General features: G+C 42.4%; 1 long non-coding RNA gene across 1 annotated transcript in view; it reads right to left on the bottom strand.

Moving 5' to 3' along the window:
* Positions 1-14750: 14750 nt before the first annotated feature.
* The window catches only part of LOC128152572 (uncharacterized), a 33879-nt gene continuing 23531 nt past the window's right edge, over positions 14751-25098 (bottom strand). Inside the window, exons 2-3 of the long non-coding RNA XR_008238699.1 lie at positions 17185-17258; positions 14751-14939 (exon numbers count right to left, since the gene is read on the bottom strand). This is a non-coding gene — a long non-coding RNA (uncharacterized LOC128152572). The remainder of the gene's footprint in view (positions 14940-17184; positions 17259-25098) is intronic.

Raw genomic sequence — 25098 nt, 5'->3', positions numbered from 1 at the left:
ATTGTTTTGTCTAATTTGAACCTGGAAACAATTTTTATGCTTTTTTCAGAACTGGTGAGTAACCATTGAGCGACCAGATTCATGTCTCTATGTTAGTACTGAAAGAGATTTTCACAGTGGGTTTGGCCTTCTAAGAACCATCCACCCCATGATGCCATGTCCTCTCCTAATTTCCACCTATTAAATTTCATTAAAGAACAGCTGAAATGGAGGATGCTTTTTCCTCACATCACCCCTCTGAGGAAACCTTTTCTTTTAGCTTCCACAAGGATTTTATGAAAGACTGAGAGAGAGCAAGGCGTCCCCATGACAACCTCTGTAACACATTGGTCAAAATGGTATATTTTTAGCCGGTGTCCATAATTTTTTACATTTAAACTAAACGGTATGTCTGTGAACTATATTCCCATGAGAGCTGCCTAACCTGGCAGTGGCATGATGGTGTTCCCAGGTGCTACACGCTGAAGCAGCTCTAGCAGCAGACCTTTGCATCGGGATGCCTTTGGTACAAGGCATGCAGTACATGGAGTGCTCCTGGGCTTCTAAGGGCTTTAACAACATACAGACATGAGAAATGTCTTCTGGGGCCAGACCGGCCATCCACCTAGTCCTATTAATCTATCTGTGACAGTGGCTTTTTGTAAATAAGTGTGTACAAGTATCAATGCACTAATATATCTGGCAGAGCTTACTCAATTCCTGTTGTTGCAATCATTGCAATAGAGCACTCTTTTGGGATTGGCAATGTACACCTTTATATCATGATCCATACAATCCTAATGACCAAACAAAATAAACTTGGTCAGTTTAATCCCTTGAGCTGTCCTCAAAGAGTCTTTCTGATTACAAACAATGAGCAGGCAGCACCTCTTCATTAGGAAAAATAGAGAGAAATAATAAATGAGCATACAAAACCCATGGGTTAAACTGGCTTATTAAAATGTATTAAGCCTGGCTAGCATATGTCATCAAGCAGAGCCAAGAACATGGCTCTAAGTGGGCATGGAGGGAGTCTCTCTTTTGCTAGTCATCTTTGAAAGAGAGAGAAACCCACCAAAGTAAACTGTATGGGAAGGAAGAGGGAGGTCCCCACGCACCTCAGAAATCCCCTGGGGCTGCATGGCACGGCTGTGGCTGGCCTGAGGTCTCCTGGAGAAAGGACACCCTGAAGACTTCTCCTCCCGTGGTGCACCCCATCTCCCCTCACCAACACCTCTCTTGGGGGTGCAGTACAGGCAGAGGTACAGCCCCAGCTGTCAATCGGAGACATCAATGGGGTCATGAGGCAACCTAACTACAACAGCCACCAGGCAACACAGGAGTATACCCAAATCAAAACTTTTTTCTTCTTTTTTTCTATCAGTCCCTTTTTTTTTGTGAAATACTGGTAATTTCCAGAGAAAGCAGCCAGTTTTCTTGGAGGTAGGTGTTTGGCTGAAAATGAAGTACTTTTTGTCAAAAAGTAGGTTTAGTGAGGAATACTTGACCAGACCTTCTTCCAATTTCCTGCTCAGAAAAGCCTGTACTGGCCTGTGGTCCCTCTCTTCTTATCCCTGGACTCGCACGCACCGCCAGAACTTGTGACTGGGAGGGAGCTACCTCTCACACTGCTTTCTAGCTTTGGTCTTGTCAGCAGAGAGGAAAAGAGAGATGGAAAGGGAGACAGTACTCAAAGAAGGCAGAATCCATAGAAACAACAAATAATGAACACAGACAGACAACTTAGAAGTGAAATACTATAAAATTATATTGTCAGATGTTCTCAAAAATGGCCCACAGTGGAGAACTGGCTAGTCACACAGAGCTGGCTCTCCCTAGTCCCAGCTATTAAACTGTTATGAAGCTAAAATTGCATTAAATAGTTTCCTAACTTTACTTTTCCATGTATGTAATAACTATCCACACCACAAGGGTGTTTCACAACTGCAAATTGGGAAGAGGAGATATACACAAGAAACTCTGTATTAAAATGTGATCCATGCTATGAAAAACAAATGAGAACCCTGGATCTGACCTAACTGTGGAGTAATTTCAAGTGATAATAAGATACCAATGATGAATTTGTTAAATCTGGAGTACATGTGGAACTCATCTGAAGCATACAGCTGAAAAATAAATACACTAATTTCAAAAGTGATGTAACGTGACATTTTGTCCATAAGCAACTAGTTGAGGACAGTCTAGCCTGCAATTATATTTCTGTAGACATAAGTTTGGTAAATGTTTTAATACATGTTAATATTTCTTATTTACATAATAGTTCAGCAAGACAGCATTCCCCTCTTCAATTTAGAGACACCAAAAGTCACACTGCCTGGTACAGCAAAGGTCTACCAGCCCTAGAAGATACGTAGACACAGTGTATTAGTCTTTTAGCTCAGAAGAAAACCAAATACCAAACTCTTTTCATATACATCACAATTATTTTGAATCGATCGTGCATTTCTAATATGAGCGTGTTCAGAAAATGCCTAGATCCAATCCTTACTGTAACCGTGTTGCCAACAGGTCCATAGCAGAACCAAAGAAGTTAATCTTCTGAATTCTTTTCCAGCACGACATTTCTATGATTTCATCCCACCAAGTATGTGCTGCCTTGTTCTGAATCAAGCTCCAATGTGCCCAGACTGTCCTTCCTAGATTCTGTCTAATCTCTTCTTGAAAGACCTCAGTGACAGCAATTCGGCTACTTCCCAACAAAATCTGTTCCAAAATCTAAGCCTTCTGGATATGTCTACAGAGTATCTCTGTTTTCCATCTATTATGTATTTTGTATTTATAGTTCTTTGTAGTTCTTTGCAATTTTCATTACTGGCATTTCTGGACAAGGTTTTGCAATAATTTATCCCATTCTTATACACTGATTTCTGCTTATTCACTGGATAAGGAACTTAGGTCTCTAAGATGGATTTCTTTTTTTCTGTTCCCAGTGCTAGGAGCTTACAAGTCAGGTGTAGAGATGCTGAGCACTGAAGGACTGATGGATTCGGATGTAAGTACCTCTAGTCAATGAGACTCATCTAGATATAAATCTGTTTCAGAAGAAGGTACAGTTTGAAGTGAAAATAGGAATAATTCTATGATAATCCTATGGTTAGATAAGCCTTCAGTGGCTAAAATAGCATATCCCTTTGCGTTGGTTAGCTTGCAGAGAAGGAAAACTAGATGCATCCTCCTCATCATCAACAGTATAATTACTGTCAGGGTGCTTGCTGCAGGTTTTGTTTCTAACAGGTTTTGACTTTACATAACTCGAGAGCATTTGCCCACTTAACAGAGACTTCATTTTCACTGTACAGCAAACAGTTGAAATATGTGTATGTTGCCATGTCATATAGATAATGTCAAAAATCAAAACATTTTCTATTCCTTATTTTTTGCTCCATCTCCAGCGCATCACTCCTTTTCTTTCCCATAACCTAATACTAAAGTCTGAAGTCCAGGTAACAGTTAAGCTGTACTTTTATGCCAAACACTGATAATCTATCAATAAGAGGGGAAGGGACAGAGATTTACCAAAACAACAGATGACTAGTGACTCCAAAGTACTGTGACAATGAAAAAAGGGCATTCTAAATTTTCAAGCACTTTTTGGAAAAGCTATTTGGGATTGCCCCGTGGAGAAATCAGGAAGCAGGAGGCATATGTTACACTGCAACCTTTCACAACACAACAGCCTAAGGGCAGTGAGAAGATTTTCATACTGCTGAGGGCAAGCGGTCCGTGAGTCCTACGGTAAAATATTCTGTGTCAGGAAAATGACCTCAATCTTTGACCTCTGCATGATTCATATTCTTTCAAGTTAATACTGGAGACAAAACATATGAAAATAAAGTTGTGATGGGTGTTTAGCTGTAAACACAGGACTGTCTGGTCAAAAACACATGTAATTTTTGTTCCCTTTCATTTACCTTTGTCTTCCTGCACGTAGTGTTACCACTGAGAATTAAATCCCTAGTAAACTTCTGGATAGGTTTTCAGGCTACTCTCAGTTTATTGAGTATTCAGATGGATATTTAATGAACGTGGGACCCACCCTAAAACTCTCACGAAAAATTATCCTTTTAATCTTAATTATTTAACTTATAGCAAACATTTTCTTAAGTGTGCTTTTAGAAACTGAAAACTTGATCAAAAGAAATATTTCTATTGATTTCACAAACTAGGAGACATGTTACCTTTTTTTTAACATCATCTTTAAAGACTTACCATGCCTGTATGGCAATCATGTAGGCAAAAATTTCCCAACCAATAAATATTTGATAAGCACAGCCGCTGTAAATATCTGGTTGCACATTTCTAAAGAACATCATAGAAGACAAGCACTGTGTTGCTCCACCACATCTGAAAATCTCTCTGTTTTCGAAACATTATCACTTCCTTCCAAAAAAAGAACAGTCCAAAACAAATTATAATTCCAGTCCATATGCTGATAAGGTTTCAGAACAAGCTGATTTAGCACTGACAAGAAAGGCAAACAGCAAGTCGGACCCTCATCTACACCAAGTCTCTTTTATGCTAATTTAGCATTGTAAAAAAAGCCCTTTCTGATGTGCAATTTGTATTTCCACCCATACAAAGACCGTTTTACCTTGCCAGAAGAGTAGAAAGAAGCCCTGGTAAATGAAAACAAGCCCAGCATTTGTATATGAAGTGTAAGTAAGTGTCCCCTCTCTTCTCAGTCAATGGGACAAAGTTTACAAGTAGTACCTATTTTCATAACAGGAATCCCACATGCACACTCTTCTTTACATAATTGCTTACATTTCTATTATTATGTCATATATACGGGTAGGACTCAACATCCCACATGCAAATGCCAACTTTGCATCTTCAGTTACAGCAACTGCATGTCAAAAACCAGGCCTGGGCTTAGTATTACCCCTGGATTTCTATGATCCATACATCAGAACTGTAAGCCTGGTCTTGAGTGTCACCACTCTAAAATACTTCCTGGCATAACATCCCAGCAGCTACCAAAAGCAATATGAGTGCACCAAAGACCCCACCTAGAGCATGTGAAGTTGCTTACTTCTGTTTAAATTTCACAAGCATTTTCTTAGTGTGCCCAGGTCTGCAAGATCTGTAAACTCCTCATGGAGTTCAGCAAGTACCAAGTGCCTTGGGTCAGGACGCCTACCCAGCAAAATGCACCATCCTCCCCAACGGGGGGGATTAGCCCCTGCAGACAGGGCCTCTTGCAGGAGGCCCGCTGCAGAGAGTCTTGAGCTGCCCCATCCACGCTGGACTCCTTACAGTGCTGCCTTCTGCCACACAGTCACAGCCACAGTGAGGTGGACAGGCTTTGCACGCGTCTAATAAGTCAACGTTACGATGGGAAAAATTCACCCAATGCCAAGAGCTCCAGCAAGACCGTATAACACTTCATTTGTGTGCTAAAAACTCAATAGGGATTTAAATGAATTAGATCCTTGTCCACAAGACAAAGTTAACCCTTGCTGAATAAACATTTTTTTATTAGTGGATCAGAATTAGATAGGATATGTTTCTTAAAAAGCAGTTTCATTTGAATGTCAATTAAATGACTGACACACTGTGTCTTCAAATGTTTCTTTTTCATAACTTCTTTCTTCTTTTTTTTTGTTTTATGAGTGCAGTGCTCCACCAGGGTCTTCTTTTTTCTCTGTGTAGCAAACCCAAAGATAACTTCTAAAACCAGAAGAAATAAATCAGAACGCTCGAAGTCAAGGCTCTCACTCCAGTTTGACTTGAAACAGAGAAAACACATTACAAAGTACAGCAAAAGTTTGCCAAGTCTCTTTAATGACCCAGAAACTGATTATGATGTACTGAATTTTGCAAGTTAGTAAATCTGTCCACATACACAATAGCAAAACAAAAAGTTGGGACTCTGTCACCAACTGGATTTTCTGTTCAGAATTACACAGATCCAGCAGCCTAGTGACTCCTGGGGAAATCTCTTGGGGGTTAACTGGATGAAACCAACAGGCACAAGAAGATATTATCCGCAGACACCAGCAGATGCATCCTCAGTGGAACATTTCTGCCAGCCGTGCTGCAGAGTTGTCTACGGTCACCCCTGGCCCTCAAAAAGCTTTGGTGAAACTAGAGGGCTAAAGCCAAATCTCCATCCTGGTGTTTGTGCCTGCCTCCTCCTCTTGCCTGTGTACTCTTGTCAGTGTCCTTGCATGTGAAAATAATTGTGCTGTTTCGTGCTCCCTTATGGAGCAGTCAAGGACAAAGCCACGAAAGTTGCTCTCAGATGTATCATCTCTTTTTTCATTAGCACAAGGCATAATTAGGACCTGACCCAAAGCCATCTCAAACCAGCTGTCTATCCATTCAATCCTCTGGGCTTTTGACCAGCACAGGTTCCAGGTTGGCATAAAACACAGCACAATTATTTTCACACGCACATACACTGACAAGAGGCCACCATCATTTTAAAGATGTACATGTTGTGCCTATCAAGGCCAAGGGGTCTTAACCGTAAGAAATGACTAAATTTGTGTACACAGGAGGAGGCTGGAAAATGAAATTACATTTGCTACAGAAAATCCATCTTTGTTTTCCAAGCTGTTCTTGCTTTCATACTCAAGTGTTTTGTGCTTCCCTCATCAGTAACCACCATCACTTGGGAATGGCTGTGTCCTTGGGACACACAATTCATGGTATTATGGCTGCAGCTTCTATGTGTCTTCCTGGCAAATCTCTGTCTTAATTGTACTTCTTTCCTAAAGAAATGTGCTTTTAAGTCAATCAGGGTTTGCAAACATCCCACCAAGCCAAGTGAAGTCCAAGTGGGTGAAAGGCAGTTTTATTTTCCTGCTACACATTTTCCAATCACACCTATTTTTATGTTAGCAGGGGAAACCTCCATGATTTAATAACTACAAGCCATTTAACAAACATGAACTCAAACAAGCACTTGTAAAGAACAAAAACAAATGCTTCACTCTGAAAGGTATGTTTTCCTTTTAAACACTTCTTCCGTTAGAATAGAAACATAAATTTAACTGATTTTTACATTATTTTATTTTTTTTAACAAAAAGTTATTCCCTCCTCTCCCATCCCAGATGGCTAGATGTTGACTCAGTGCAAGGAACTTGGGAGGTTATACAAACATGAACCTGGTTTGACAATCCATTATAACTTGGCTAATGGCCCTCCGTCACCAATAATCAAGGCTCTGCTAACACTTTCATTCCTTTCTTTCTTATTTTTGCTGAGTACATTTTACTCTGCTCAGCTGAATCACCAGGATTTCTTTTCTTTCAAGAGGGCCCTTTTTTTTAAAGCCTCTCTCTTAAGGGAAAAATATTTATTTGTCAAATGAAGCCCTTGAAGGACTTTGCCTCTTGCAGGTGAATTTGCAGAAATGCAAGTTTTCAGAGCGGTTTCAGGCATAATTTTCTCTCTGCTCCCCCCTTTTCAAATGGCAGCACTGTGCAGGGAAGCGGTGCCCAGCTGTGGCACCTAACCCTGTATGTCTGCACTGCCCCAGCACTACTTGATCAAAAATCCGAAACTGAGATTTGACCCTAACAGAGATGCCAAAGTCCTGAGTCTGCCCCATACAAAGTTCCTCAACCCTAGTGGAAAACCTCCAAACAAAACAATCCTGCTAATTCAGATTTCCTTATCAGCTTCTTTACAGGGGGCCTGAAATATCAGTTTTAAAAGGATATTGGGGGTTTTTTTGATTGGTGGGGGGCACAGTGTCAGCCTGTGGGCTCAGCTTCTCCAACCACCCAAGTTCAGGCTCTCCCAGGGGAAACCTGGGGATCCCACCGGGACGCGCAGTGGCACGGTGAAGCAACAGTCCGGCCACTGACTCGCGAGCTTGCGTGGATCCCTGCAGAGAAAACATAACTCCACCGTGGCCTGTCGGTACAGGTGTCTCCAAAGAGGCTTCGGCATGGCCACAGGCTCTGCTCTTGCCCTGCTCCTGTGCAGCAAGGAGCTGTGGCCGTGTGAGGGATGGGGCTCCCAGGGACCGGCACCCCAGCACCCGTCTCAGCAAAGGGGCCTGCCGGGGGGCTGACCTGGCACACAGATCACGTGCAATGCCGGGGGGACGCATGTCCTGCTTCTGCCAGGCAATACGTCTGCCCTGGCTGGTTTCCAAAGCATGTCATACCCATGCATCTATCAGTGTGCTGCACCACATGCTGAGTTGAGGTAAGTAAAGCTTGGCAAGTTTGCATCTCCCTGCAGAGTATCGCTACTGCAGGCAGGAGCACCTCTCAGGCTGGGTGAAACATAACGAATGGGGCCCTCTGACTTCTCCCAGTTGGGGTCTCTTTGATGAAGCAAAGCAGGACTGAATAAATAAACTCGTCTTACCCAGCCTCTGTGGGAATCCAAACATTTCTGAAGATTTTGTCATCTCAAGTTGAGTACAGAAGTGAGGGTAACATCATTGAAAAGATCCTCAGGGAGTAAAGCTCTATTTAAAAGAGAAATTACTTAGGAGCTCTGGAACTTAGTCCTCCCAAAGCCCTCAGACGTAGGGTCTTAAATCACTTACGTGCTCTCAAAGTCTGGGAATTTAGGAGTTTAAAAGGGGTGTCAAGGCCTTCATCCAGCCAGTAAACTTTAAAATTGTCATATTTGGACCCTCTGCAGCATGAGGTTGCTCTGGGCAGGAGGTGACAGCGCTGGAATGGAGCTGACGGGATGGTGGTCATCTCCTGGAGACCAGTGTCACCAGCAACGTGGCAGGCAGAGGGCAGCATGCTGGCAGGGCTGGGGACCATGCTCTATGGGGCTGTCAGCAGGACAGGACAATGTGGTGCGGGCCCGCACGCCACAGCATGCTCCTACCTGCTGGGATGAGCGTGGGGACGGCCAGCTCATCTCCCACCGCAAAATAACAGAGAAAAGACCTACCTGCTGAGGCAATGCTAGCGTGCCTGCCTCACCTCCGATGCCGCAGAGAAGGAGAGGGGCCCAGCTTTCAACAGCGGGAGCATCCTAAAGCACTCACAGAGCCAAACATGTGAGCCAGGGAGCCAGGAGACATGTGGAGGGAGCCAGCGGAGAGAGCAGCATCCAATTCAGCAAATCCCTTAAGCATGTGTTTAAATGCTTTCCTAAATCCGGACCACAGGGCGTCCGCACAGATGGCCCTCACTGATCCTGGGATACCTGCTAGTATCCCATGAAGGGACAAGGAGGTGACTCGGTCCCCTGCAAAAACAGGCAATGGAAAGTAAAGACAGCATGGGGACACGGGCAAAGCCTGCAGCCCTCTAACAGAGACGATCTGCATCCAGAGGGATGCTTCTCGGAGCAGTTCACTTCTCCAGGCAGTCACATTGAGTTATTACCATACAGTATCTTTTCTCACTTGCCATGGGGTTTTTCATTTTTTTTTTCTCCTCCTTTTTTTTTTTCTTTTTTTTTAACTTCACCTAATGTTGTTTATTTCAAGTTTCTCAGCTCCACTCTTGACAGTGGAAAAGCCGTATCCTACATATGTTCTGCAGATTATTGGACCCACCTCCTCCTCCGAGTGTTTCAACAACAATCAGTTGTTTTCTGTGCAGTGAGAGGGATTACAGCCCTGTGGTATCTTTCTACATTCTTTAAAATCTTCTCTCCTCTCTGGGGAAGAATCTGTTTCTGATGTTAATGTGGTGCTACGTCTTTGTGAAGTGTTCTGATCCTGCCTGCTGTCACCACAACATGGTGATAAATTAAGAGTTTAATTTCAGTTTAATTTGCACATGCAGATTAACAAAGGCAGAGGACAGGGCATGGAAGGACAAGAGCAACTCTAATATCTCTGCCTCACTCAGCTCATGTGCATCTCTGGCGACTGTAACTGCTTCGTCCTAGTGTTGATACACAAAAAGCAAGAAACCTGAAGATTTAATAGAGTCAATATTATTTTGACTCAGATATTATGGAAAGAGAGAGTTTAAGAAAGACTCCTTGCCAACAGACTTAACACAAATCCTTCTCATTTGTTTTAAGTTTCTCCTCTTTGTTCTTAGTACTGCAAGAAGGCACAATGATGTGCTGCATTTTTGAAGTATGCCCTTAACCCCACTGAGCTGAAGGGTGGTGGATAAACAACTATTCCAGCACTTCGAGTGGATGGAAACAGAGGTGTTAGCAGGCTCTCACAGTGGAGGCACAAACCCTCCCAAGGCGCTTTGAAGGAGATGATCCCATCGTTGCCAAAGGCACGATGCAGGATGCAGTACCTCCAGCCATGGTCATGGTCACCCTTGCCATATGGACAGCTGGCCTTACAGACCTTTGCAAAGGTACTGAGTCACTGTGGGGACACTGTGCCTCTAAGGCACCCCATTTCTGAGTCCCTTAGAAGAAAGAGACGAGGTCAGAAAATGTTATAAAGAAAAGGATTGGAGCAGAGACCCCTCAGATCTTGGCAAGACAGTTTAAATTGACTAACGGGTTAAAAATGGAAGACCCACACTTTGGCTGTAATATATAAAAATGGTGCTAGGCATCAGGAACTTTTCAAAGAGTGCTAATTTATAGATGCTTTTCTAAGGAGGACAAGTGAGTATATTACTTTTCCTTTAAAGTGCAGCTGCAACAGCAAACCACACACACTCTGTAGGTTTTATAACCTTGCTAATTTTCCCTAAGTCTTGGGAGCTATTGGTGGTAAGTATAAAGGTATTTTGTTTCAACCTAAGAAGAAAAAGAAAACTGAAAACAAAAGAATTTGTTTTCAGAGAACAGCTAACAGCCAAACTAAAGAGATACCGAGTCTGATCTCCACAGAACAGCCAGCAATGCCAGGGAGACTGATTTATACCACTTACTCTTGATTCAACTAAAGGAATTGGGGTTTTATTTTTATTCCTATTCATATCAATGGGGAAAATGGGCACATAAAGCATGCAGGGACAAAATGACAACCTAAAGGAAATGCCGGATGAATCAGTAACCCTTTTGGCTGCATACAGAAAATCTGTAGCCATGACAAGAGAGATCCTGGGAGCATTGCACTAGATGAGGTACTTGCGTGAAGAGGAATCAAGTCCCAGCTCTGCAACACATTTTCTTGCTTTCACGTTCCCATTTGTAAAACAGGGAGCTATAAAACCAGTTCATTGGGATGTGCAAGAGGCTCAGATACTGCACTAAGGAGAAGCGTGTAAATGCTGAGACTGAAATCCTCATCTTTCGATTCCATCACGATCTAAAGTGCCAACCAGCCATTTTATTTTATGCCAGCTCTTAGAGCTTTGAATGTTGCTTTTGTCCCACAGGAGAAGGAAACCACATTTTTTGTGGCATCATGTCAGAATATCTCATCATAAGGGTACCAGTCTACAGTGGAGAAGACCTGAGTTCATCTTCCCATTTTACCAGCTTTAGGGGTAAAGTTTTGATGTGAGTCAGGAAGAAGAGATCTTTGACCACAGGTTTGCCTAACTGCCTATGCAGAAGGGGTGGAAGCAACTTTCTCTGCAACTAAAACATTTTCTGGGGACATAAAATGAAGAACTTCTGCCCAAACTCTAACCACAGTCCAGATTTTTAGCAAAACATTTTAGCCATGCCTTAATATGAGAGGACAGGTAGCGCAGAAAGGTTATTTGCCTGTAACAGCCCAAAAACGGAACTGAAGATTTTGCTCTCTCCCAATTCTCTGGACTTTTGTCTTTGCTTGATGGTCTAAGGGAAAAAATCCACTGTCAAACCCCTACAGAGGTCCAAAATCCTGCTCATGTTCCAAAATCACTAGGAGAGCTCACATAATAAAATATTTGCTGGAAAGGCACCAGGGCATATTAAGCATAGAGAGGCAGCCTTAACTCTCACTTTCCATACTTTCATGAGCCTGAGTCAGAACCGTAATGTTATTTGAACTATACCTATATGTTGGATTTAACTTAAAGCATTTCTTCACCCGTCCAACACCTTTTTATTTACTCCCGTATGTTATCCCATATTATCTCATTAGTTACGTTATTTTAGCTGCACTTAGCATGCAGGTGATATTGCCAAATCGCTACCTAGTCATAAAACTATGTATCCTTTTATTGTCATTGGAGTTTTCCAAAATATGCACTAATTCTACCATCTCAAGATATATTTCACCAGTTGAAGAGTACATTATTAAGCATTTCATTACCATAATAAAAATGAAAATGTATGAACAGAAAATCATAGATATTTTGTGTCCTATTCTCATTATTCTAATTTTCATTTGCTTCTGATTCTATATATATCCTGGTTAACAAACGTCACACGAGAGTTTTAAAACTAAACAGTCTGGAAACAGGAAAAGGAGTTAAGTAAGTTCATAATGGCACCCAGAGATCTGCTAAAATAATTTTTAAACTGTTCCCGACCAAGCTATAAAAGTACGTGGCTAGCTATACTCACCAGCACAAGGGCAAAGATATCATCAGCTCGCTAATACATCTTCCATTTTAAGGCCACCAGTGGTCAAACAGAAGAGTCAGCCTGTTGGGTTTGTTGCATAAGTAGTTACTAGCCACAGCACCGAGCAGAGTGAGGAAAGAATGTTAATGGCCAGGAATGAGTTTGTGTTGCAATGAAGGAGCAGCAACAGAATGAAGGCTATATGCTGTTTTGTCCTTACACTGAGAGATCATCCTCTGGCTCACAGGGAAAACACAAGACCCAGTAAAGTTCTCGAGACTCTCCTGCTTTCCACCTTGTATTACTGGTGTGAGGCCAAGACTTTTCAGGTGAGTTCAGCATAAAACTTCAGCAAACAAAAAAAAAAAGACAGTTATAAACTTGCATGATGAAAGTTGAGAGAGCTGTCTGGAACTTATATAGTCATTTGCTGAATTCAAAGAAAAATAGTTTATCGTTTAAACCTTTACAAATGAAAACTTTATATTTTGGAATTAGTCAGCACAGCCCACGATTCATGGTGGCTACTTCCTTTCTTAGACACCGAACATGAAAGTCTTTCTGAACTTCTATATATTCCCTCCTTCTGAAACTAAGCGCTGCTGCAGCATACATGAAATAGGTTTCCTAATCTACAGCATTCATGTTATATTCAAAAAAGACTAGTTGATAAAAGAGGACCACATAACATTGGGTGAGATGGCAAGTAACAAATTTGCTGAATTATTTCACAGAGAACAAGATTTTCTGTCTGTCTCATTGCTGAATTTTCAATCACGATTAACTTATTTAATAGAACTGGTGAAATAATAGGCAAAAGTAAACCACATCAGCTCCTTTGATTCATTATAGGCTGTATGGAAAAGTCACAATTTGCCACAACCCTATGAAAAGTGGCAGTGAGACTAAGCTGCAGCAACTGAATTCACCAAAGATCAAAGTAAAAATATGAAGCAAGTATCTTGCAGTGTTAGAGTTTAAAGTGTGGGTTTTTTCAAAATAATTTGCAAAGATAGGCCAAACGTTGCTGGTCTTAAAACAGTGTACATCCAGTCTGCCAAGTCAGTTCTGCTGAGCAGCAACAGATAGGACAGGATCTTCAAGCTCACAGCAGCTAACTTCAGGAGCTTATTTCGGCTCTAATGAACCTTCCCGAGTACATACTATGCACTGGAGTATGTACCCCTGAAACCATCCACAGCTGTACACAGCACCCCTACTTCCAAACAACTAAATAAAAAGGACAACCAGCAGGGCTTATCTTCTCCTTCCACCAGAGATACATACCTTACAATTAGCATGCCTATGGTTCACGGGGCTGGGGTGGGGGGGGACAGAATAACAAAACACAACAAAGATAATTCTGCTCCCAGAAGAGTGCTGTTCCAGCAGCACCATCATCTCCAGGCTCCAGCAGGTCCATTGCCAAAAGCAGACCAAAATCTTGCCTGTCACCTAGGCACAGTTTTGTGAAACCACGCATGCCAAAGCCTAAGAAAGATTGTGCAGAAAGTCAAACTGCATCTTTTCTGAGGAAGAGTTACTGGCACATTGTGTATGAATACATAGCTGTAACACAGAAATCTATGCATGTGTCCTTCATATGCAAACAAAACCAGTACAGATCTTTGTTACCAGTCCAAACCTGCACCCTTTTATGTACATCATCTCCAGCCACGCAGAGAAAGTTCAGCAATTATCCTCAAGTGAGGAAAAACATACGGTTCACACGCATTCCTTAAACCCAATGAGAAACAGTGCTCTGCAGTGGTTACTGCACTAGGACTCAGCTGAATCAAAATCTGTATTTGACTTTCCTACAGAGAGATCATGGGATCTTGACTATCCATTTCCTCCCTAATTTCTGAAAACAGAGGGTATGGATGCCAACTATACATTGAAATGTGTAAAAGCTGAGTGTTACAGCTATTTGTGTGTGGAATGCAAATCTTAAATACTATTAATTCCATAACTCTAACCATGTAACTCCATGAACATTGACTTTCATTAACACAGCGTGGAATTATATTCAGTGTCAGGGTGTGAAAGTCTCGTAAGAACCCTAAACTACTGTAACTGATAGGTCATGCCAAAAGAGAAGAATGTGTTGGTGATGCCTTCTAAATGATAAATCTTCAATTCTTCTTACTGCAACTAATACCCAGCATCACTTGCCAGTTGTTTCAGAGTGTTACATTTCTCAAAATGAAACCTACACCATAAAAGTCTGGTCAGGTGAAGCTCATTGATGTAAAGCAGCCTGCATTTTCTGTCACAGAATTACCTATTAGACCTTGCAATGTTTCAATTATATATTTAACTCTATACTAATCTATTTCATGAATAAGCAAAGAATTAAGATATTGCATAGTATTTTATTGTCAGCTGTCACATAAATTACGATTTTTCTGCTCCACAAACACAAACAATCCAGAGCTGAATGTTTCTTCAAGACAAGGTCAGCTGAAGAAATACCTTCTTTAGGAAGAAAGTGGATAATGCTCCTTTTCATCTGCTTCTGAAACTCCAGTCACCTTCTAGCTTGCATGGCACGAGAAAATACTTCTGAGAAAGGTTGCTGTAATATAAGAAATGAATGCTGGGAGACTTGGAATTGTTTAAAAGTGAAATAAAAATGTAGATATCAAATTCCTCAAAGCCACAGGCTTCAGCTTAGAGCTGGTCAAAAGCCCACTAAAATTAATATGAATTTACTGATTTGCTTTAAGATCTGCCTTTCATAACCATTGTGCGTGTAATATGAGCACAACCACATTTTTGATTCAGTGGGATATACCCCATTTCTCTTACCAGTTCCAGGAAAGGATCAGAGATATTACATGATGAATATGCTGCACTTAGCTGTGATTTTATTGTCCCTCTGTTTCTGCTGCCTTGTGGAATGTGCAGAGAAGCTGGTTTCTGTGATGAGGAGAACAATCCAAAATGAGTAGGGAATAGAAGTTAAACAACTATTATTAAATTCAATGTATATTCATAGGGCTCTTGTTTCTATCTAGTCCCTTGAATATTCTGGTTCAGCAGACACCCCTAATGTGTCACTAGTCTGCTTTTTCAGCAGTGCAAACAGAGGACATCACCACTGATGTAACTGGGTGTATGTCACCTAATTGATCTGGGACAGCATACTCTATAGATTTAGTATATGACTCTGTATGTGTTACTGGGTTATTACTGAAAAAGACATTAATCACCATGACAGACACAAAGCGGCACTATTCGCACTCTCTGAACTGAGACATCAAATAGACCCATTGCTAATTAGAATGATGACAGCCAGGAATTAAAGTTAAAAGCCTCTGTTTTTTCCCACTTCTTAAAATTATCCCTCTCTGTCCCATCCTTTCCCTTCTCACAAATCTGGTAGTAAAACATTAGGCAGTCTCTTCTGTGATTCTGCTAAACAGTTTCTTGTTAACGGACACATAATAACGATGATAAACGAGAGAGAAGAAAGCGGTCATTAAGCTATTAGAAGCTGAATGCACACCGTTCGAGTACACCCAGCATTTATCTTGCTTTAGCTTGCTTTCCTAAGCCAGGAATACAAAACGATAGAGAGCAGAAAATGTAAATCATCAATGATGTAATAGTGACCTGTGCGATACCTTGGAAGGGCTTAAGCATACATGAACATTTTCTTTACAAAAAACCCCATTGTCCTATCCTGACATATGAACGCCTGCTTACTTTCTTCATGGCTTTCCAGAATACATTAACCCTGTGTATCACTTAACACTACATAGGCCCTCATATCTCTGTCTGAAAAGATGCAGCGATATTTTCCTGCATGTGGCTGTGCAGCCAGCAGGTTTTGACTTATGGGGGATGGGACTGAATACTAAGAAATGTGGGGGGTTTTAAGTTCTATTTTTTAAACAACTTGTAAGAAACACTCGGCTATACTACCAGTGAATTATTCCTGGTGTTGGTAGAGAGAAAATGTAAAAAAGAAAAAAGGCAAAAAAGAAAAGTGCTTCCAGAGTGATTCGTCATGGGAACCTGGTAAAATCTTGTGTAAGAAATGCACCTAGCAGCATATAAAATTACTCTGGATGATTTGTCTTTGGCTTGCCAAAAGAGGCATGAAGATGACAAGGAACTTGACACATCCGTACCTGGAAGCTGCAGACACGGAGACCGAGCAGCATGGGAGAGCTTGCTGGGAGATCTGAATGCCCAAGAAGAGCAGACATGGGCAGAGCTGCCCTAAAAACCAGATGGTATCGAGAGGCAATGAGCGAATCCAGAGAAACAGCTGAGGTGAACCCCTTTCCAGAGATAACCCTTTCCCTGTTTCGTTGAGTAGGTTAATGAGCTGACAGATGGTGATGACTAATTTTTTTTTAAAAGGCTTTATTGGGGAGAATTTGGAATGTTAATTTCTTTCCTGTTTTCTGAAGTTTGAGGTTTGTGTGTTTGTCAAGTCATGCTTTGAAATGATCTTTTATCAAAAGTGGTTATGCTTGGGTTTTTTTAGACAAAACATTTTGATAACATGCTCTGAATATGTTTCAATAACCATTTCAGAACAAACTAGCACTGACATTTTCAGGAAGTGAAGTGTTGGAAAAACCCAGCTTTTCCCACAAGTATTGTTTTGCTGTGAAAGAAGCCCATGCTGGAATGAAAACATATTTCTTATCAAGCTTCAAAATGCTCATCTGGTAGTTTGGGGGGTTCACTGTTATTTGAGATGGTGATTCATTAGTAGAAGAAAGATCTACTCAAACAGAAAAGGTATCCCACAGAAAAAAAAGTTCATGAGTATCAGAGGTAGTCTGCAGCAGTGACTTTCTTACCTTGGTTAAATGTTCACAGGAGGAAGTCAGAGCAGAAAAGTGATGTCTTCAGTCTTTTTGACCAAAGGCAGCACCTGTGTAGAATTAAATGGCTTGTTAGCGTACATAGTGTATCATCTTCTTAGAATATACCTGGGTAAATAAAGAGTTACAACCTAGCTGCATCTATAATTTCATTGATGTTACTTTTACAAGTCAATATTGAATTAACTGCAGGCTGACAAAAAGACATAACAGAAGAAAAAGAATTTATCTGCCTTAAGTTAACTTAATATACAATTACAACAATATAGTGAGAAAGAAACAGTGCTTTACAATGAAAACATTCAAATAGTTAAAATAACAATGCATAAATTTCTGCATGAAGAAACCAAAACCCTTCACAGGTAATCTTGGACCTAAGCTATGAGTACAGGGCAGAGAAGTGAAAATATCCACTACCAGGACATTAATAACAAGGGAAGTTCAGTTTTAAAAGAGCCACAAGAAGAAAAACATGAATAGCTCTTAATGCTTCTCATAGCAATGAAACAGCCACTTAAATGGAAAATGAAAATTTAAAAAACAAATGGAGTGTAACTTTGATTAAGGATTTGTTTTTCAAAGGCATTCGTCTACGTTATACGACTGGTAGACTTCAGTCCCTGTAGTGCAGCATGTTCATATTCGAGCTCAGATTTTAGGGAGTACATGATGTTTTGATTGGAAACTGGATATAAGGCGACTCCTTCAAACAATAACCAAAATAAAGACATTGACATGAGGAATTCGGCTGTGGTTTCACATGCAGCCCAGGCAGTCTGGCAGCTCACTGACCAAGGCAGGGTTGCTGCTCTCCTCCCCCCAAACTTCCTTGCTGCTGCCCCAGCCCCAGCCTTGCCCCCATCCCAGGCTGCCCTGCTGCTCCTTCCCTCCACTGCCATGACTCACCAGAAGGCAGAAACCAACGCAAGATTTCTACTTTGGTTTATTTTTTCCTTTTGCCTATTTTCTGGCCATTTCAGTGAGTTAAACCAGCTAACAGAGAGGCCCAGCAAGTACCAGGGGGAGCACTGGGAGAACACATGGCACGGAGGAGGTGCTGGGGAAGGAGCTCCTTCTCCCCAGGTCGACACCGAGCTCAGTCCACTGAGGTCAACAGGGAGGGTCCCACTGACTCCAACAGGCACTCAATTGGTCCCACATTTGGGGGAGGAGGACAGATTCCTATGTGAAGCCCATCTTCACTCTACATGTGCTAGTGCACACCTACGTAGGTAGCTGTACCTGGCAGCCAGTCTCCTCTTTGGTGGTACGCTGTATGCGTCTGTTCGGGAGCAATGGTGCTTGTACCAAATTCATCATAAGGAATAAGCTATGGAAAGTCACAACAAGGCTTACATCCTCCTCTTGTCCACAATGTTATTTATCTAGAAGACCGATCCTATACATCTTTTGGCTCATTCCCTGGTTGTCTGCACGGCCAGGTAAAGACTTTGAGGTGCAGCAGGAGTCTGGCCGCTTTAATTTAGGCCAGAGCAGCCCCGCTGAAACCAGAGCCCATCCTTCATTTCATGGAGAATTTCAAGATGCAGAAGGTTAATTACGGACAGCGGCAAGGTGAGAATGAACAGCGGTGGCACCCGTCAAACCGTAAGCTGTGCTGGATTTATAAACAGGTCCTGTGCTCAATTAATGCTCTCGCCTTTGGCACACAGAACAAGTTTGCTCAAGAGCAGAAAAAGACTGAGTAATACAAAGCTGCACACTGCAGCACTTTATTCGTTTTTTCACATTGAACCGAGGACCTAATTAGTTTTGTTAGTGTAGAACTAATAGCACATTTGTTATAACGGCTGTTTCTTTCCTAAACATTTTACATAAAGCTCACAAGTTTGATATCACAGTATGCCAAAAAAAGTGACAAATGCTTTCCCTGCTCTTGAGAAATCTTGGTCTAATTGGGTTGTTCATTTTTCTGCCTAGATGCTGAACTGGAAAGACTGTCTTGGTTAGAATATATGATACCAGAAGTATTTATTCTTCTGGGTTTGAAAGTGCTCAGGAACAAATCCGTTCTAAACACTGATTTGTAATATTGAAGTACAGCAACTGTGCTTTGGTTAGATGTCCCATAGTTATTTGTAAAGCTGAGGATACTAAACAAGATACAAATGTGTCCATTGGTTTAAATAATCATGGGGCTGGCGAGGGGGAAACTCTACCAAAATAGTGATGTGTATTAATTACATCAGTAATTATATAGTATAGACCCCAATGTTCAAGGCCTCTTTTCCTTATTTTGCTTTGTACAGTATTTACGCCACCAAGACAGTAACTAACAAAACCAGCTTCCATTCCTGCTTGCTCTTTCAAAGATTTATACAAATATTTTCTGCTTGTAAGAAAACGCCTGCCTGTGGCAGCCCTTTTGCCCCAGCCTTCAAAGCTCCCTGCAGTCAGGGAGGGCACAGATATGACGAGGAATACATAGCACATATCTAGCCCAGCGCTTCTGCATGGTCACATTTGCTAATCACAGTACTCAACTCTAATAACATATTTGTCCGAAGACTTCCAGTAACGTGCTGGTGTTATTACAGCAAGAGGACACACTGCTGTAGATCATGCAACACTCGACAAATATTAACATAAACTTCACCACCCCGCCACCGTGAGCCCCTCTTTGCATGTGGCTATGAAAAGCCTAGAGGGGATGAAGTGCTTCAGGCACAGAAAGAGCCTAGCTGAGCCAAGTCTACACACTAGCCACCATTTGATTGCTTGACACCCCAAGCCCTTTTTTAAAATCACATTGCTGATGTTATCTGAGTATACCTGGGGTGCAAGCAGCAGGCGTGGCTCCTGTGTCTGACACAAATTTACAGCTGAATAGGTCAAAACCCAACCAAATGAAAATTAACAGTTGGCAACTTTTAAAAAGTGAGTTAAAGGCTCTTTGAGAAAGAGGAAGGAGGCACACACACCCACCATAATGATTGAGGCCAGGGAAAAGAAAGAAGCCAGGAACCGAATCTCTGTGCTCTGCTTAGGTGTCCTAACAAATGGCTGCCTTAATGTGAAGCACGTAAGCCCTCCTTCGTGCTGGACTGCAACCCAGAACTGTTTCCCCACGTGCACCCATGTTTTCCCAGCTGAATGCCCTGGACACTCAGTATCAAGTCACACACTTGTGACACCACCACCCCTTCAACGCAACACGATTTATTTTACGTGACGTGGCACAGCTTCAGGAGAAGGGGGCTGCCAGTCACCCTCCCCACGCTGCGCCCCAGCACCCCCTCTCCCCTGTGGCTACAGCTTCATTTGGCTTTGAGGCACATTGGTTTCCTTCCTGAAAGCAAAATGCTCCTATGAACATGCAACATGATAGGCATGCTTAAAAACACCTCCTAGACTGAGCGCCCCAGGAAAAAAAGCCTTGTCTGGATATTGCACGGGACAAGGCATGGAGAGGTGCTAAACTGCTCACTCAGCAGTGCACGGCAGAAGAGCTTCACGGTCTGAGCGGCAGCCCAGCTCCTGGTGCCACGGAGGTGCAGAAACCTGAGCAGGCGTCTCGAGTCCCCGACTTTGGCCTCAAGCACTGACATTAGGTTCTGGGCCTTTAAAAAACAGTCTTTAGGAACATAAATATACAGATAGATTTTTTTTATCAAGATATAAATTTTCCTTAGAAGGGTTACTTTGTTCTTTTATTATCTGTACATGAACTATGCGGGGCATTTGTTTAGGATCTGTAAAAATCTGTTTCCCATAAGCAGCTTGGCATTCTCTCTTTATTAGCTACAACATTCATAGAGAAAACATTGTACTATCAAAAAGAATCATTATTACTTTAACTTTATCACACCGGGTGATTACAACTGAGATAATTAGAGACTAATTTGAGAGGAACCGAAGGGGAAGTGGAAGCGGAGCTAGAAGTTAATCAGAGTGTGCCTGTATTTAAATCAGGAGTGCATGGAGATTGATTTCTAGCAGATTTTTGCAACTCAAACAGCTCTCCTTGAAGGACATAAGAAGGGAAAAAAAGTATAGAAAGAGATGGAGGAGAGAGGACTGGTGAGCGCAGTGTAGGGAAGAGCACATTTGACTTGCTGGGCTGGAGTCACCTTCCACGTGTGTGAGGCTCCCAGCTCAGACGGTGTGCTGCTCTCTCCCTCTCAAAAGCCAAGCGTGAGTCAAGCCCCGGGACAAGCAGCCCCTGAGCAGCTCCATGCAGAGCGTGCTGAAACGGGCTTTGCCCACCAGCACTTCCAGGTGGGAGCCTGTAGCAGAGCTTTCTCAGGAGGAGCGGGACGAGAGGCCCTGCCCTCGGCTGGAAGGATGAGTTGGAGCCGAAGCAGCAGGGCAGGCAGATGATAATCCTGCCAGTGGGAAAGCTTTTTTTTTTAAAAAAAAAAAAGAAGAAAATACAGCTCTGGCTCTGATATTAGGGGAAGGCGATAACTCTGAGGCACAGAAGGGGTCATCTGAATCAGAGCAATGGCTGCTGGAGGGCAGATTATGTCCTGCAAGCTCTTTCCAGAGTTGGCAGCTCTGAGGACAGTGCAGGAGCGAGCAGGAACAATCTTTTCCAAGCTCCCTCACTGAGTATGTCCAGAGAGCAGGCTGCCTTACTGAGATCCTGAAGCAAACTCTCACTACCACCCCTCTGGGGAGAAACAGGGAGACATCAACCCATGCCATACTAGTCAAGCTACGCTGCTTCCAGCGCCCTTGCCAGCTTGAGCATCTCCTCATAGCTCTGTGTCACGGCACACACGTGTACCCCTTTGCTTAGCCCAGCATAACCCACCACAAACATCCAGCCATGGCAGCTCCTGTGCCACCGCTGAAGCTTGTCTGCCCCGCCGTGAGATATGGTAGGGACTAACTCCTGGCATTCTTGCTTGCTGTTGAACAGACCTCTTAGAAAAGCTTGTTGCTGACCTTTGCAGAGGAGTCCTTCTGCCTCTGCAGGGACTTTCTGAGCCTGCGGAGGAGAGGAGGGCTCTGCAGGCACAGGTGGCACAGCAGAAAGCATCGCAAGCTGAGCTGGGTTTCACAGGAAATGGGGGATGCAGGACCATTTTTTCTGCCTGACTGTGCACTAGGGAATGTTTGGTAGTATATTTTTTTCCACCACAGCCCTCTCAGAAAATCCTCCTAATGGGTTGTTTGCTTTGCCAGAACACCATATAACGGGTCAGTGCGTGAAATAAGCTATTACCAATAAAAGCACTCTTATGATAGGATAAGGGAAATTTATGGTAGGGCTTTGGCTTGTATGGCAGTGCAGCTAAGAGAAGAATTACAATGGAAAAAACAGTGTTTGCTACACTTGACAAGTGAATAAGGCAGCTCTTGGCTCCTGTCTGCTTCCTCTAATAGTATTTCAAAGGGTTTGGGTCTGTAGGAGCATTGGTGCCCCAGTTAAGGGTTGGGGAACCCTGCCCTGCTGTCCGTCATCCCAGACTCTGCCGCAGGAGCAGCACTCCCACCACCGACATTTCAGGTATTCTCCCAATTACTGACCAAAGCCCACAGAAAGACAGGATGTCCTTGTCTCCATTGCGAGGAGGTTCAGCAGATAGACTTCAGCAAGGTGGGAACCAGGGACTTTTTCCTTCCAGACCCAAGCCCCATGAATCTCCTTTCTCCAGAAGAAAGCCTTCCTGTGCACGCCTGCTGTCTACAGGTGACGCAGGATTTTGCTGACTGCTTGACTTGTCTAAACACAAAAAGAACAAGGGCACAAACTGATACACAAGTGCTAGACACACTAACGTCTGGCAACTGCCCCATCTCTGTTTTCTTGCTTCCTGTTTAATAGGCCCTTTAGGGAAGTTTATTGCTGATCTGTGCTAGAAAATTACTCATATAATTGAAACATCAGTGTAATATTGTTTGCCCAGTATAACTTTTTCTTCAGGAATTTCTGGATGCAATTATCCCTTGTGACTAATAAAAACAATGGCTTAATTGCAAATATATGGTTAGAAATGTCATTTTATGTTTAAACATAAAATGCCTGTTGTCTCAGCATTTCAGATCAAACAGACTGTCCTTCCTGGGAGCAGCCAAGGGAATTTGAGGAGCAGAAACAAGGTAGGAGTGACAGAACCTAATTATCCTTCCCTCTGGAATTTTGCTGAGTAAGTGTTTCAGACCCTACCTACTGTTACAGTCCTGAGATGCTCCTAAGAGAGTCTCAGATTCATCCGAACCCCAAGGCACCTTTAAACCCACCAGCAATGCAAGCGATGAGCCTCCGCCAGATAGGGGTCTAAAGGCACCTCTGCCCCGCCGCCGTCCCTGTGCCCAGTCCCCACTCCCACCTGAGCAGGAGCAGGGCCACAGTATGACCATGGGAGCTGCTCAGCATTTGTCCCCGGGTTTCCAGCAGGGAATGAAAAAAACTACCCTGTAACTGTTTGGTTGGGCCATTTTTATTTTGCAAATTTTTGGATGAAATCCTTTTGATTTTATGTCTCTACATACATATACCAAAAATTCTACATACACAGAGATGTGAAAACAAGGAGGAAGAGGAGAGTGAATATTGGGTTTTGAATCCCTATAAAATCCCCAAATTGCTCCTTTTTAAATACTTGCATTATACTAAAAAGAAGAAAACTGCTTTACAGTCCCATGTTCTGAGAAATATGAGCTACTGGCAAAACATGACCGAGGCTCAATAGTTTTCAAACCTGGTACAATCTGCACAACTTCAGTAGAAACCAACCATAAGGTATTAATAATTTCTTTTCAAAATAACATTAAACAACTAGTGCTCAAACAATCCCAGGAAGTGGCCTAAAAATGGAAAGGTCGGGTACTCAGCCGTTAGCACTAAACATGAGAGTCCTGAGCTCATAAAGTGAACAAATCATGTCCTTCTGTCCCCCTCTACATGAAAGAGGATTCAAGATGAATAACATAACACTGTCCACATTCACTGAAATGGAAGAGAATTCCCACATTATGTCATCAAAATGTTTACTTATTAATTTAGAGAGTTTAAATATAATTCACTAATATTAAGATAGAAAAAAAAAATTTAAAAAAAAAACCCAAAATCCGAAACCTCCCAGACCTCTAAGTACAATAGCTGTTTTGAACTCCCTGTGAGATCACTGGAGTCTACCCCTGAAGTGCAAGGATGTTCTTTCCTTACCACAAGCCGAGGCAAAACTAGACAACATAGGAACTATAAGAAAACTTGGATCCCAGTTCTCATGCCCACTCACAAATGGTTCCTGTCTTTGCAAGAGGAGAAAACGGTCTCCTAGCTCCAAACACCACAAACCCGGAGGAAGCCCAGAAACACTCTGAAACTTTGCAGCTGATGTTATCCTTTAATTTATCATGCAGTGCATTCACTTTGGGTTTTGAATGATTTACTACCAACACAGCTTAACTCTACGAAAGTTGAAATCAACGTATTACCATGTATTGAAACAATTTTGGCCTTCCATTAGTCTTCAGACAACATAACTGTAAGCATTGGCACCAACTTCAGTGTCAGCAGAATGCACATTTCGATATGTACTCTAAATTAAATATGTACGAGAGCCTGAGAACCACAATGACAATTACTGCACCTTGGAATGAGACTTGGAATATTTCGTCTGGCAGAGTTCAAAAGACTTTTCAGCTGGGAGCAGCTGCAGCTTGGTTAGCGCAAGAATGGATTGATTGCAATTCATAACTTGGAATATGTATTAATGCAATATTCATGGAAAACTGCGTGTGCAGAGCTCCATATGGCCAGTGGAGCTCTGAAAGCATTTTGCTTCAGGGAAGAATCATGTCACCAGAATGCATTTGCCTTTACTCTCTCTGAGTTAGGAAGGAAGGAAGCTATTTTCCTTGCTTAGCTGGCATGCAGGTTGTGGAGTCTAAAACTCCCTTCACCCCTACCCAAGG

Source organism: Harpia harpyja, chromosome 2 (assembly GCF_026419915.1).
Source record: "Harpia harpyja isolate bHarHar1 chromosome 2, bHarHar1 primary haplotype, whole genome shotgun sequence".
Lineage (NCBI taxonomy): Eukaryota > Metazoa > Chordata > Aves > Accipitriformes > Accipitridae > Harpia > Harpia harpyja.
The sequence above is the reverse complement of the archived record's forward strand: the minus strand, read 5'-3'. Positions and strand labels throughout refer to the sequence as shown.